The sequence below is a fragment of the Pteropus alecto genome, unplaced genomic scaffold (genome assembly GCF_000325575.1).
Source record: "Pteropus alecto unplaced genomic scaffold, ASM32557v1 scaffold57, whole genome shotgun sequence".
NCBI lineage: Eukaryota > Metazoa > Chordata > Mammalia > Chiroptera > Pteropodidae > Pteropus > Pteropus alecto.
In genome coordinates, this window is record NW_006442508.1 from 11,601,511 (window position 1) to 11,618,029 (window position 16,519).

The window sequence follows — 16,519 nt, forward strand, 5'->3', positions numbered from 1 at the left end:
CTTTGTTCTAACTTGCTCCTCACCCCCACACATTACTCACAAGTTATCTTGGAAGAACTACAAGTTATCATTGCCTTTTGTCTCCCTGTAAGCCAAGTTTTAATTCTACTTCCTATTATTCCATCACTCTGTCTCTTGGACATTCTTCCTTTGATTTAGATCTGTCAAGCCCCTTTGTAAAAATGTAAACCTATTACATCTCCTTTATTCACCCTGGCACCAATGTCCTGACTTCAAATAAATGTCCTGAAGCTCTTTTGGCTGGCCTTTATGGAACACCACGTTTTTAAGTTATCTTCTATCTACTGTCCTCTTTTACTTTGTTTAAGATGTAAAATGAGGGCAAAGACTCACAGGGCTTAACTAATGGTCTGCAATTTCCTGCTGTCTCTATACATTTTTTATGACATTAATTCATTGCCACTTCTCCAACCTGTGGAATCTCTTTTGGATAGAAATAACTAGGAGTTAAAATGAAATTTAAAAGAAAAAATATCAATTTGATTCAGTAGTCTTGTCAGCATTCTTGTCGTTGCCTCTTTGGGACAGCATATACTATTGTAATGGTTTTAGCAACTGCTCTTTGTGTTAAACACCTGTCTTAATTACTCATCTCCTCTACCTAAAGGTTAGGGTTTTGATTTAGTTTTCTTTGTGTGGAAAAGAAGTGTTATCCACTTAAAGTACTTCAAGTAAAATTTCCCCTATACTGACTTCTCTATTTTTCCAACTTTCTCCAAACAGATCACAACAGTACAAGTGCTAAGAAAAACACCCAGTTTGAGTTTTATGTTCTCAGTATTATCATTCGATATTCCACTCTCTGAGTTTGTCAGAGTTGTTATGGTTACTGTATATCAGGTAGGTTGTTTAGATTGCAGGTAATGGGAACTGATTCTAATTCATTAAGCACAATAGGATTTTATTGGAGATGCCTGGTGGCTCAGAAAATCAAGGGGAAGGCTTCAGAAAGTGGTTGGTAAGTTAATCAGCTATTTCTGATCAACGACCCTCCTGAACATTGTACAATAATGTTGTACAATGAACTATCTCAAAGCTCGGGCACTTAAAACAGTGAGTATTTATTCTCATTCTCACGAGTCTGCAGGTTGACTGTGGTTGGTGGTCCTGGACAGGCTTGGCTTGTATGGCAGGCTGAGTAATGGCACCCTCAAGATGTCCATGTCCTAATCCCTGTGAGCTATGATTGTTAATTTATGTGGCAAAAGAGGATTTGCAGATGGGATTAAGTTAAATTTCTTGAGATGGGTAGATTATCCTGGTGGGTTCCAAATGCAATCATGTGTCCTTATGAAGGGGAGACAGAGGGACGTTTGACACAGAGGCAGAAGGTGATGTGTGATGGCAACAGAAAGAGATTTGAAGATGCTATTCTTCTGGCTTTAAAGATGAAGGATGAGGCCCTGAGCCAAGAAATGCGGTTCTAGAAGCTGAAATGGCAAGAAAACAGATCGTGTTTTAGAGCACAACCCTCCTGAAACTGTGAATTTGGCACAGTGAAACTGATTTCGGGCCTCCAAAGTTGTAAGAGAATATTTTCGTTGTTTTAAGCTACTAGCTTTGTGATAATGTGCTAGAGCAACCACAGGAAACTAATACAACTGGGTAGCACTGCTTTGGGTTGCAGGTTGGTTGGGCTCAGCTCCAGGCTCTGAGTTAGGTTCTGATATATTGCATGTGCGTCCTTCATCGGGCTAATGGCAAATCCCTGTTACATAATTATCAAGCCAAACCACACGAGCATATGTAAACCTCTTTGTATCATATAGGCTAATGTTCCTTTGACCAAAGCATGTTTCATGACCAAGCCCAACAGTAGTGGGGCAGGGAGGTATGCTTAGCCCACAGTGGAAGGCAGGAGTGGGTGGAGTAAATAGTTACTGAACTATAATCCTGTTCACCACAGGCAGGGACCAAGTGAATCTGTTGGCTGAACCACAGCCAAGGTGGTCCATGCATAAGAGGAAGAGTCTGGTAGTAGTTACTAGATATGAGGCATGCTTCCAGCCTCTAGACACAGGGTGCTGTCATTACCACTTAATAAACTTTAAACTGCCTTCTACTTTTTTTTTTTTTTTTTAATGTCACTTGATCTAGAGTTAATGTCCAAGGTGCAGATACTTGATTGGCCAAGTTCAGGGAGAAAAATCGTCTAGCCTTTTCAACTCCTGTATTGGGGAGGGTACTTAGCCTACTGATAAGTCTCATGCAATGGCAGGACTCATTAGATTTAGGAAGGGGATTTAGATGCTGGGCAGCAAAAAGCAATAATAAAACTCTTCCAAGGAGCATTGTGATACAGTGGAAAGACAAAACTTAAATGTTCTGAAACTTAGTTTCCTCATCTCTAACATAGGGATGAAAATAACCATAAGGCTTTTTATGAAAGATAGAATTCAAATACTTGACACATTTGATGCTTAATAAATGACAGCCTTTTTTTTTGGTCTTTTTTTTTTTTTTTAAGGAGGCAGCTCATTTTTTTTTTCTGACTTAATTTTTCATAAGGAAATTTTCATTTCATTGCCCAGAAAGGAACAGTGTTTTATGGTTCTATGTGTGTTTGTCAGCCATATAAAGTTAGATTCTCTTATCTTTCACCATTCTCTGTCCATTACTTATTTCTCCAGGAGTGGTTTACCTTTTCACCTAGGTGGCAAGAGTTGGACACCCACTGTTCACGTTCTTCTGGGTGAAGTTCAGGTGGTGAGTATTACTCTTTTCCTGTGGTATGCCCTTCTGTATTCTCTTGGCCTGTACTTTGTACATTTGTGTTTTTCTTCCCTACCTGTATGTGTTAAGTTTGCCCTTGCAGTAACACTCAAAGTTGTAGAGGGTAGATAGTTTTATTCTGTAGGAAAAGCTCATGGGGGCAGGTCCAGGCCAGTCTTGAATCTGGCACTATGAGCAATTAAGCTGATATTTCGATAACTGGTTGACTATATTTCTCAACTGATTCCAAATCTATATTATCTAGGTGTGTAATTGGCAACCTCATACTCTCCAACATTATTTTAAAGTGAGTCGGAGAAAAAAGCTTAGAGAGTTGTTATCCAGAACTATCAGCTCTAGTCCTATCTTATGGGGCTAGTTTATGCCCTATAAAATGGTTTATTTTTGTGTACATAATGGCTGAACTCCAATGTCAAAAATAACTTGAGAAGGCAAATGACAAATGGTTGAGCGATAACCACAGTGAAGAGTAATCTACAGTTTATAGTCATCTGAGTTGGCTCGGTTAAGTAGACCATAGAAGTAGCATATAACTGGGAGCCAGGACAGATCTATTGCTGCTCTACACCTGCTTGTTCAAGATTCTTTACTTTTAGACCATATGGGTGGCATGTTTTCTGGTAAATGCACAGGATGCTGAGCTGACCACATCATAGCTCTTGTCACCTGGGTGTAATGGTGCTCACAGAAAGTAGTCCAGAGTGAGAAGTCATCATGGTCTTTTCAAAGCGATAATAGGTATTTCTTTCCAGAAGAGCAGTAGTATGGATAGAAGTACCATCAATGAAAAGTAATTCTTTTCTTCACTTTCCAAATCCTGATCTAGCTCATACCACTTTTCAGGTCTGACCATCTTGGGTCTAAGTTTAAGATGCAGCTCCACTTTCCTATCTTATTGGACAGCATAAAAGGTGTCTTATATTTAAGTCTACTTCCTCTGTAACTCAGAGAAATTATAACTAAAAATAGTTGCTCAGTTGTATATAGTCATGTATACATAGCTTTAATTGGAACTGTCCCAAAGTGAATCCTATAGATAAAGGAAAGGTATGACCCAAGAAAAAAAGTCATCTAATGAAAGTAAATGAAACCTTGATACAAATGACAGACGTGTGTGTGTGTGTGTGTGTGTGTGTGTGTGTGTGTGTGTGTGTGTGTATTTAAGAATGCCACGGATGTCAGATTTTTTTTGCCGCCCAGAATCTATTTTCCAGTCTTCTGATATCAACATCCTGATCTTCCATGGGTAGAACCATCCTTCCTCCACCCTCATTCTATGAGATTTGGGTGGGGCTGACTCTCCTTTCTAGATATTGAGAATTACCACATGACCCAAGTTGATCAAATAAGATTAAACCCCAGGAATTTTAATATGACAACTGGAGATCCTCTGTGTGACTATGAGGGGAGAAACTGCCTGAGAATGGAGCCATAGAGATAAGCAAAATCAAGAGATGAAGAGAATAATAACCAACTACTAATGATATAAATTGAGTTCCTGGTTTCATCCATGCCTGAATCCCTACTGCTCATGGACTTTTTAGTTTACTTTAGCCAATAAATCTCCTCTTTTTACTCAAGCTTGGGTTGGATCTTTTTTTTTTTTTTTGTATATACAAATGAAGGAGTTCCTACTTATATAAAGTGTTGACGGAAGGTAAGAAAAATAGAGGCAGCATGATATAGCAAGTAGGAAGAGGATAGGCCTAGATTTGAAACCTCAGTTTAATCACTGAACATTTCTGGGCCTTCTTCTTCACCTTTGAAATGAAACCGAAGTTTTATAAATGTTACTTATTGCATTGAGGATTTAAAGATTACATGGCCATGCAGTTAGTGACTAGCGTAGTCCTGCAGTGGGCAGCTGACCTATATTCTCATTCTAGGGCTCTGTTCATAAGATTTTTTTCTGGGACTAGTAGCCTTTTATAATATTGGATTGACATTCTCCACAACCTTTGGAAATTCACATGGATAAAATGGTATTGATTGTAGATGGTGAATGATTGTTTTTCCTTTGTTAGAAAAACATTTAGTATTAGCTACAAGAGAGGGGCATTGGAAAAAAATGACCCACATTTTTTACACGTTAAACCAAGGATTGATATGTTAGAGAGTTTTGTCTCCTTTTATATTCTTTGAGAAATGTTTGAAGAGGATTTAAGTCAGTTATTTATTAGATTCTCCATGCCTTAATAGTGTGCCTGGTACATAATCAGTTCTTAATAAATATTTAGTAGATGGTTTAATATTTGGGATAATTTCTTCTAATATTACAAAGTCCTTCATTTTAATTCATTAAAACTTCCAAAGAAAGCAGATTTCTAGAAGTCTATTCTCTTTGTTTAAAAGTTGTATTTTCTTATACAGGTTAACAATAAAAAACTGAAAATTTTTATATGTTGACTTGCATTTTTAAAAAAATATATAGCTTCCTTAAAGACTATATATTTTTTCTGTAAAATTCTGTATTTTGCTTCTTATAAATTTTCTCAAATTTATTTGACTTTTCATGTTCCTTTAAAAGATTAACTTCCTATTTCCTAAATAAATCAATATTTTCATGTTGAAATTATATTTTCTTAAATGTTAACACATTCTAATCCCTTCCATCTTATTTGTCATGCTAGTTCCTTTACTGCACACAGAATCTGAAATAGATTTAGATATAATTGGGTCACAGTTTATTAAATACCCAGCCTCTCAATTTAGTTCTGTAAAATTTCCAGATGCGCACACGTTTTCTTTTCTTCCCACCACTGCAGAGAATTTCTCCCCACAGAACTTAACTGAATGGAAATTTGTTCATGTTCTGAATTTATTCAATGGTAGAATTCTCTTATTTTTACCCTGTCTTTAAAGTCCTTTTTAAATCTCCAAACTGGATTTATAATTGGTTTCCTATTTTCAGTTGGATTTTTTTTTTTTTTTCACTTTTCCCTTCTTCCTTCACACACACTGGCTTTCAATTTCTTTGATTATTCCATTATTACTAAACTTGTTGCCTTGTGTCTTTCTTTCCTTTCCTCTTTCCACCCTCCTTCCTCCTTTCTCATTTTTCCCTTTCTTCTTAAAAAATTATTTAAATAAATGCTTTGAAATAGACTCACCAGTGGAATCCCTCATTCTGGTAATTCGTAGTCACTTACTTGGGTCCATGCACAAGGACTCCATCTCCGCCTTTCGCTTGTGTTATTTTTTGTTGTTGTTGCTCTCTTTTGATTTATGTAGATTTAGACCTCTGGATTTTATTTTTGTCTTTTCCATAAGAAATAGTAGTAAAATAGCAATGTGATCTGGCCTCCAATTGGTAAAGCTGTGAGATTACTGGCTTGTGTGCACAGCTAGCTAGCTCTGAGATGTGTATTTCCTAGAAGAGAAGGATTAGTTTTGTGGTCTAAAGCAGAGGCTCTGGCGATAAACTGCCTGGGTTCAATCCTGGCTTTGCCATTTAACTGAAGTTACTTAATTTCTTTTACTCAACTTCAAAATGAGACGATAACGGTATCTACTGGATCAAAATATTGGGAGGTTTAAAGTCGATAATAGATGGAAAAACTCTTAAAATCTTCCATATATGCTAGCTTTTATTATTAGGTGGGAATTATTTTCAATGCACGAAAGGGGAAGATTAATATTTTTATCATTATCAAAATTCCTAACTTAGAAACAAATGTTAAAATGATCCAGTCATTCAATTAATCATTCAAAACCAGTGAACAAAAAACTGTTTAATTTCAAAGGTACTAGAACCATGTGCAAAACTCTTGAAAAATATCTTTCTATATTGAAAAAATATTATCGACTTTATTAAAAGATCATGTACCAGGATAAGGTATCTTTCACTTATCTATTGCTGCATAACAATCACCCCAAAATATATAGGCATTAAATAAAACCATTTTATTTGCACATGATTTTGTGGATCAGGAATTTGGACAGAGCACAGACTGGATGTCTTGTCTCTGCTGCTCACTGTCTGGAGTCTTACTTGGGAAGACTTGAATGTCTGGGGATTTGAATCATCTAAAGCTTTCTTCACTTGCATGTCTGGCAGTGAATAAATGGAATGGATTGGGATAAATGGTAGGCTTGGCTCAGCTGGGACAGTTGACTGGTCTGTTTACCTGTCCTTCCCCTGTGGTTTGGACTCCTTCACAACATGTGGCCTCAGGTAGTCAGACTTCCTACTTGGCAGTCAAGTCTCCAAGAGTAAGTGGGCCAGAGAAGAAAGAAAACTGTATGATCTTTGATGATCTAGCTATAGAAGTACTTAGTCTCATTTCCACAAGCTCTGTTTATTGTTCGATCATCACAAAACTGACCTGATTCAAGGGGCAGGGTATACGTTCCACCTGTTAATGAGAGATGTGTCATAGAATTTGTGGCTATGTTTTAAAAGCAGCACAAAGGTTAGAGAAAAATTGGTTGTACATCATTCTAGTTGTATCTGCTGGTTTCAAGGAGTAAGTGGTTTTATTTATTTATATGAAAACATAGACTTAAAAGATAAATGACCTAATGGAGGAAGGGCTTTTAATAAGGAGTGTCTATAGGAAAAATAGTGCTACTTCCCTGATGCTTTCTGATTTATGTTGACCTTGATGTTTTTTCTTGTTTAAATATTTGCTTCTGTTTTTTTAGCTCTCCCATTTCCTGATTATACAATTAACATGTTTTGTGTTACGCAAAATGTACATAAAACTATAAGAAGCAGAACTGTTTCCATCAACCCTCATACTAATCATCCTAATATCAAGGAAAAAAACTGTCAGTATTCTGACATATTTTTCTCTTTCCAGTGTTTTTACTATGATAGGTTTACACAGTTTAAATAATACTATGCCCACAATATTGCCTATGTTTTCAATTTAACATTCTGTTATAAGCAATTTTTCATATAACTAAAAGTTATCAGTAACCTTTCCCGTTGTCTCTCTATATATTACTACTAGATTTTAAAACAAAAAATTTAAATTTAAATTAAAACATGATAAAACATTAACATATACAGGACTATAAAATTCCTCTATTATTGGTTTATAAATAATTAACTTCTTTTTCAAGATAAAATTTTTGGTATATTTATTGTTTTAGAATTTATTTTCCTTTAACAATAGTCTATTTTGAACTTTCTCTGTTAACATTTATAGTTTTACCTTTATTTAGATTATTTCTAATCCATGTTTTCCAATGTTTAATACTATAAAAATGCTGCAACAGGCATCTTTGAATGTGGAAAATATTTTTTGCACATTTGTAAAAGTTTTTCTGTAGGTTAGAGACCTAGGAATGAATGTATTGGCTCAATGAGTCGATTGTTTGAAATTTTGTTAGATAATGCCAGAACTGTAATCATCTGTTTTAATGGTTGGGTAATATTCTTATCTAAAGATGTAATTTAATTTGCTTAATCATTTTCCCAGAATTGAACATTTAAGTTGTTAGAAGTTTTCTCCAATGATAAATAATGCTGCATGAATATTCTCATGATGACATCTTTGTCAGCATTATCTTAGGATTGATTTTTATAAAAGAAATTAGTTGTCATAACATATGGATGTTTTACAGACTCTTCATTCATATTGCTAAATTGATTTTTCAGAAATGTGTCAGTTTACACACCTGGTATCTTCAAACTTTTAAACTTGAGATTGGACTAAAATGTTGCTGTAAAATGTTGCTTCTTAATTTCCTATCTTAAGGTTAATAATATGTTGTAAAAAAGGGCCAGAATTTGGACAGAAAATGATAAATACTTTTAAAATGACTCATATATTACTCAAAATTCTCTGAATGCCTATGAATAATGTCCTCTGTTGTCCTTTGGCAGTCACTTCCTATTGCTACTACACGTAGAAAGTCTGGATATATATTAGTGAGGGTCAGGTTAGTTGCTCTGGTATGGGTCTATCATATATTAATAGGAAGTAGAAAATGCTAAGTTCTGGAAATATTCTGTTTCTTTAGAGAAAAAAATGTTAGAAATGATCCTTAAATCCTTAAAATGGATTCCACAACATTTGAAGCTGTATTTTATTACTCCATAATTTTTCTTGTCCTTCAGGTTAAAATAATATTCTGAGGCAAATGGATTTTGGATCTTTTGAGAGAAATGTTTCAGTTCAGGATATAGAGGACTGGATTTTCAAACCACTCTAAATCTTGACTTTCCCTTTATCTTGAAAATCACTCACTTGTCTTTTAGTCTTCTTTGCTGTGGATGTTAATTTTATTTGGTTTGGGTATTTATTTGTGTTTAATTTTACAATTAGATTTTCAGCTCCTTGGACACAGCAATTATTTCTTGTATATTTTCATTTCCCTTGATAGCATTAAAAAAGTACCTTGATCGTAGTAGATTCTTCATTCATTTATTGTTCAATATACCTTTTTACATATATTCTATGCTAGATCTGGAGATTCTATGAGAAGACATAGTCTTTGTGCTCATAAAATATTCATATAATTCCCTATATTGTCCAGTTTCTGTTGCATTTGGGTTGGGGATATGTGACTAGTTCTGACCAATGGACTATGAACATTTAACTATACTGAGACAGTTAAGAGTTGGTGTACCACCATCTCTCTTTACTCTGATATAGCAACTTTGGAAGCCAAATATGGAGATGATGATATCAGAAACTGGAGTCTCAATCTCTGAGTTACTGAATGGAGAAGAGCTGGAAGTGCCCACCACATACCATAGACTGTGTGAGTGACAAATAAACTTTTTTTGGTTTAAACCACTGTGATTTTTAGGTTTATTTGTTTCTGTAATGAAACTTATTCTATCTTGAGAATTGCCATTAAATAGCTCATAATCTATGTGAAATAAAGACATGTATGATTAACTTTTGAGTGTGTGTCTGTGAAATAGAGTGACCTGTGGACTTTGAGGTTCTTAGTAGAATAAGAGTTCAATATGATTGCTTTCTCTGGATTTTAGACTCCTCTTTTTAATTATTTTTTAAATTTTATTTTTCAATTACAGTTGACGTATATGGACTCTTCTTTAACAATTTATGAGTTTGAGGAAAAACACAACTTCTCAAAACTGTAATTTCCTAATTTGTAAAATGAGAGGGCTGGCCATTTTTCCCTCTCTAATTCCATCTCTCTTTTGTAAACAACTGTGAGAATAGAAGAAACAGAGACCATAGGACATTAATATCTTTATAAAAAGGTACTTTTCTGTGATTTATTGGTTAGGCCCTCACAATACTACACTTGAAGTAGCAGATGGAGGCAGGAAGGGCCATTATGTTTTAACTCACACATAGATCTTTCAGTCTGTCTTCAAAAAAGCCATGAAAATTTGTTGCAACACATGTGTTACTATCAACAAAGATACTTTTTCTTTAGAAAGAGAATGCTCACAAAACCATCGAACTCCTACTCAACCTTCCTTGTTGGATATTGCATCTTAGGGAAATCTTTTCTTGAATATCTTGCCATTCCTTTACACAAAAAAAGTCATCTACTACCTTTTATATGCTATCTCTACATTCCAAGTACACTTCCATTACTTTTCTTCTTACATGATATTTTATTATTGTTTTCTAAACAGCTGTTTCTGCTCTACCAGACTGCACACTCTACAAGGAAAGAGTTTTTCTTCATTATATCTCCAGGGTCTAATCCTGTGCCCAGCACTGCATAGCCGTCTAATTAATACTTAAATAGCTGAATGACGAACAAGTGAATCCTTCGCTGTTACCCAACATTTTCAGGTAACGACTTGAGAATGGATGAGACAGTACTACTACCCCAATTAATTTGCTGTTGCCATAATCCCTTCCCCACTAACTTTTTTTCTTTTATGTGATGGGCCATTTCTAGGTGACCTGCTATGCAGTTTCGTTACCAAAATTATGTTTTAGCTCTGGCTTCTTAGCTTGTTTTGCAAGGGAATTAGGAGGTTTAATGCATTTGTGTTGTTAAAGAGCTTGAGCTCTGCTTAGGAAAATCACTTTAGATTGCCTAAGTGCTAGCATCATAATATTTAGAATTGATGAATAGAATTCTTGAAACAGTGTTGCTCATTGTGGTATCATTGAAAGCATGCTATACTAAATCCCGTTTGTCTTGGGTATAGGATTTCTGGAAGATGAATTGAAAGAAGAAATTAGTGGATTTTGGATTGGATTGTGTAAGAAAGAACAATTTCTATAAAGGTCCCTTTTTTTTAAAGTGACAAGTGCTAGAAAAATTTCTTTAACTGTACCTACATGGGCCTGGTAATTACAAGTCTAATAAATGGGCAAATCCCATATGCTGCCAGATGAAGAGTATGAGAGGCACCTCTGCCTTGAAGGCTGTCCTGGAATGGGGCAGAAGAATGCCTACGGTCACTCCTATCTAGAGTCCCTATAGTTAGGTATATCATATGGTCACATTCATTTTCTGGGAGAATGGAGGCTTTATTGTGTTGTGTGGAGTTTGACAGCCTTGGTATTTATGTTAGGCATGGATTTAAAATGATAAACAAATATGTCTTCAATGCTTAGGAAGGATTTGGTGGTCAGAGAAATTGCTGGCTGAAGTAGGAAGTCACTTCATTTGAGAGAATTTGATCAGTGTGAATCGGGGAGACAGCTAGAGAGGAAAGAATTTACTCAGCCCGATGGTGTTAAATATTCTCTGAAGTGTATTTCAAACATTTAGCCTAAAACACACCATCTATCTTCCCTATAGTCAATGAAAAAGGCAGGGTTGTACATCTCTTCTTATACCCATTTTTTTACACTGCCTTCTGCTTACTCAGTTTTCTCCTCAATGCATTTAAATTACATTTACTTCTATGAAAGTATATAGAGTTTCTTGTCAGCAGGCCTGAAAGACTTGCCCTCTTCCAATTTTAAGAAATGAATACTCCAAAAATAGATGTTTCTCCAAATTTTGCTCTAAGAGAGTACTCACCACTACCATCATCCACAAACTTCTATAGACTACCTATTCTATGTAATAATAATATTTAACAATAATAGTAACAATTATTGAAAGTTTAATTAGAGGTTCTAATACTGGGAACATTTACGGGAATTTCATAGTTACTAGGTAGGAGAGGCAAGAACAGCATCCAAATCATACAAATTTAGAACTATATCAAAATGATTGCTTGATAATCATCTATGTTTAGCACTTTTCACAGAAAGATAGGTTGTGATGACTATCAGTTTCTCTGATCAGAGGAAGGGAAATTTTCCCACTAAAAGCAGGAGTAGGAGTTATGGCTGGGTGTGGATAACAGGTATGGTTGTCATGATTGCATGTAAAGTGTGTATGGGAGATGTGAATAGAAAATAATTTTAGCTGGATGACATTGACATTATTCTCTCTAAAGTATAAGTTGAAGTTTTCTGAGAGTGGGCTAAAATGGGGGCTTGAAGAGTATGTTATTACTCAGATTAGTCTGTCGGTTATCAGATGTGTCTTCAAATTACAACATGCAAATTTCAGTAAATTACAGAACTTAATTTTACTCTCCATCATGATTATGATGATAAATCCTTTGTATCTGTGATTTCATCAGATGTGTGTATGCTTATAGAATGGCAGAGAACTGACTGAAATTGAGATGTCATTTTGAAAGCAATATTTAATGTAGCATTGGGATGCATGGGCCATAATATTACCCACAGTTGGAAACTTGTAGAAAAATACCTCTTGGGTCTTGGTGAATTCTCATTAACTCTGAAAAGCCAGATGGAAGACAGAAGAGGTTGACACCTCCTATTGTACCTCTGTGAATGCCACACATCACTCTTCTTTCTCTAGTTGCCCCATAAGAATTGGACAGGACACCCATTTCTGCACATGTCATAGAACTTCAGGAATGATTGCATTAAAATAAAACTTTTTTTTCTTTTTTGCTTTTTAATTTTGTTGCATCTTCTCTCTTGGGAAGATTTACATTGAAAGGACTCTTTGTACATAGCTCATTTGTTCATGTTTTTAGCAATTTGTCTGCATTTCTATTCTGAATTCAACTATTACTCTTTAGGAACTTTATATGCCATGTTAAACAAAAAAAAACCTCCTCTTTTTTACAGCCATAAAATGAGAAATAGATGCTACTATTTAGTAAGGAGTGGATATCATTAATTCAGCATGTTAGAAATCCTCTGACTATAGGATTTCTTCTGAGATGATATAAAAATTAGAGTATTTAGCAAAGAATACCATTGTCATAGCATTTCATTAAAAAAAATTCAATTCTTTAATTTCTTTTTCTGAAGTACTAAGCAGGGAAAGTTTAGTATCAATATATATAAAAGCACATTTTCCTTACCAAAGCAGTGGCATGGCCTTCTGGATAATGAGGCAAATTAAAATTTAGGAGGACTGGGTTCTTCCAAACTCAACTACTGCTTGACCTTGGTAGTGCTATTTACTCTCTCTGAAGCTCAAGTTCCTCATTTATAAAGTTGAACTTATAATGATCTTGAATTTACACACTCCTTTGAGGATTATAAAGGGAAGGTATTACATAAACCAGGGGCTTTTTATTCTTTATAGTTTTTTCAACTGAGAATATTACTTAGCTAGGGTTGAGAACAGATCAGTGAGGAGCTAAGAAGTAGGATTTTTAAAGAAAGTTTAAACTAAAAGTTTTGCTGAGAGCAAATGTTTATATATTAATTTATGTAATCCCATTGGCTACCATGTTTGGAAATGTTTCTACATGAAAAACTAAATGGCCCCAACTCATAAGAATAAATCTCACTTGAGAATCCTAATACTCAACTTCAGGGAATATTTAGCCTTTGTAAAAAAAATAGTCTGATTATATTTAATTCTCTACTCACTCTGGTAAGATGTTAGATGACTAACCTGTATGCCACGCATATATTTTAAAACTGCATTGGACACTAATTGTTATCTCCCTGCATGTCCTCACTGCCTCAACTGGAGCTGGACCATCTGAGCTATGAGATAGCTATAGTTGATTAGTAGATGTCTCTAGTAAGAAGCATAGGGAAGTGTGTTTTCAGAGCAGATATTAATTGTCTTTATTCAGCATAATAACAGACTTCTCTAATGTCTATGGATGTTGGTTCAAAAGAAGATTCAAAAGAAGATTCAAACAGTGGCTGGTTTTGAGGAAACCAGCAAGAGTCTTATTATCCTATTAACTGTGACTTCATATCTAAAATAGATCGTTGTTTACATTAATATATTGACCTAAACCAAATGTGATCAAGGTGAGAGGACTGTTATTTGGAGAAAAGATAAACCTACATAAAGAGAATTTAACAAGGCCTTCCAGGTTGTATGATAGTGAATTGCAGATGGCTCAATTGTCTATTTACTCAACAGTATGGGTAGGAAACAGCACTAGATATTGGTTTGATGGTAGGTAAAAAGCAAACCATCTGTATATACAAACACGTCTCTTAGAGAAAAGGGCAAACAAAACAAGAAGAATAACAATAGAATCATAATTTAGGAATTAAAAATCTTAGGAGTAGTAGAACTACTTTTAAATGGGTAAAATATGCCAAGAGAAGTACTGGCTAGAAGGATAAAGAAAATTATGGAAAAGAGAAAGGGAAAGAAGAATGGAAAATATGTTAGAGTTTATCATTTGTGAAAGACTAACATCACCATATTGAAAAGTTATGGAATATTTTTGTGTTATTTGGTAATGAAAAATATTACTTTAAATATGTGCAATATGAAATCACGTTTTATAATAAAACTTGAAGAACTTTCTAATATTTTGAGAGGCTATATGAGCTGTTTTTTGTCATCAATGACTCTAAACATAAATGATGACTTGGCTCAAGGCATTAGGGAGTGGTGGAGACTGTGGTGAAGTGTCAGCTGCCGGTCATGTTTAGAGGAAAGAGGGTAGACTTTCTGACCTGTTTAGTTCTGAGTTTTTAGCTATAATTAAATTTCTTTACACTATGTTCTGGACAAAATGAAATTTGGCTTCTTTGACTAACAGATCATCTAAGAGAAGCTGGTCTCATAAGAACAATGGTATTTCAAAGCCTGAAAAAGTGCAACTCATTTCCACAATGGCACTTTCTCTATGAGCATTTGGTGCCCTATTGCTGATTCTAGGCGTCATAAACTTTGTATGGCTGACATTTTCTGACTCAACTCCTGCTATAATTGAAATTACTTTATTAAACAAGCTTGAATCATTTCAATTACTTCATGGCCTGGAGTGTTGGTGGGATACATGATGACTACATGCTGATTAAATTAGAGCTCATACATCCCAGCAAGATGTGCATACCAGAAAATGGCTTTCTCTTTCTTCAATATAAAAAAGCTCTCTCTAATTCATATTCACTAGATAGATCCCTTTGGGTTGTATATTAATATTCATAAGATAAACCACATAGCTAAAGCAGAAGATTAAAGTGAAGTCTCTTAATAAAGAAGCAAGAGTAATGACTACAGTAAAATCTCCAAAAATGCCATTATTCCCCTGAAGAGTGAACACTACTACTGTACATGTGTTGAAGCTGAGCAAGAGAACAATAAAAAATGAATTACTGCAGTGATCTGGATTTTAAAATCCACTTGAGAGGAATGAGCAAACACAAACACTTAGACCAGAAGAAAAGAGTATTAGGATCAGACGTTTGTACAAAGCAATAGCTTAAGAGTAGAGTTTACAGTTCACCTTATTTTGCTATGAGAATAGATTTGTGCTGTATGAGATAGCACTAAAAATCATTTCCCTTAAATAGACTACGTGGTTTTCTCTTGGATTTAGTACTGAATTCTGAAGACTGAGGGTAAACTAAACCACTAACTGTAGAACTGCACAGTTAATTCTTTCTAGTTACCCACAATATGTTTACTCCCTTGGCCATTTGTGTCGATCTCTTTTTGATGAAATGAGGAAATTACACTTGCGTAGACACTGCCTTCCCTGGCTTCCTCCTTTCCTTCCTTCCATAGATATTTACTGAGTGCACATTTTGAGCTGGATCTTTTTTTAAGAGCTTGGGACCAACAATTAATACTCAAAGCTTCTGCCCTCATGAAGCTTGTATTCTAGTGGGAAAACAATAATCATCTAAACCAATTATAAATAATAATTTCAAAGAGTGAGAAAAACAAAGCCAATAAGGGCATTGGGGGTGACTTGTTTGTTTTTGGTGGGGTTTGTGATATTTTAGATAAGGACAACAGGAAAGGTCTGTCTCTGAGGAGACGGCATTTGAGAAGAGAATATTTGCATACCATTATAATAATTTATTTTTGTATCATGCTTTAGAGTTTACTGGATTCTTTCAAGTAAAATATGTCATTTAATACTCATATCAATCTTGTGAGATCAGAATTATGATCTCAGTTTTCTAAATGAAGCTAAGAAAGGCTAAGTGACTTGCCTAAATTACATAGCCAGTTGTGGCAAGACTTGGGTTAATGGCTTATATTATAAAATAATTTTACTATGACAAAGAAAATTAGGAAATTTAGATAAAACCTTAAATTCTACTACCACAAAAATATTAGCTTTGCATAATTTCTTTCAGTCTCTGTGTGGGTATATGTGTATGCTTGGGCATGTGTATGTGAGTGTGTGAAACGATTCAAGAAGAATTGAACTCTTTCAAAAATTTATTACTCAGTAACTAGGTTGTACATTAACATTTAGCCAAAACCAATTTAAAAAGGACTGTGACAGTCATTTTTATAATTTACAAATATTTAAGATGTGCTTCTCATGTCACAAAGCATGTTAGTCCTGTGGTCTAGTTCATTCCAAACACTTCTTAGTATATTACAGTTA

General features: G+C 34.8%; 1 pseudogene; it reads right to left on the minus strand.

The window, feature by feature from the left end:
• The window catches only part of LOC102889182, a 40,715-nt pseudogene extending 34,787 nt beyond the window's left edge, over positions 1–5,928 (minus strand).
• Between the last annotated feature and the right edge of the window lie 10,591 nt (positions 5,929–16,519).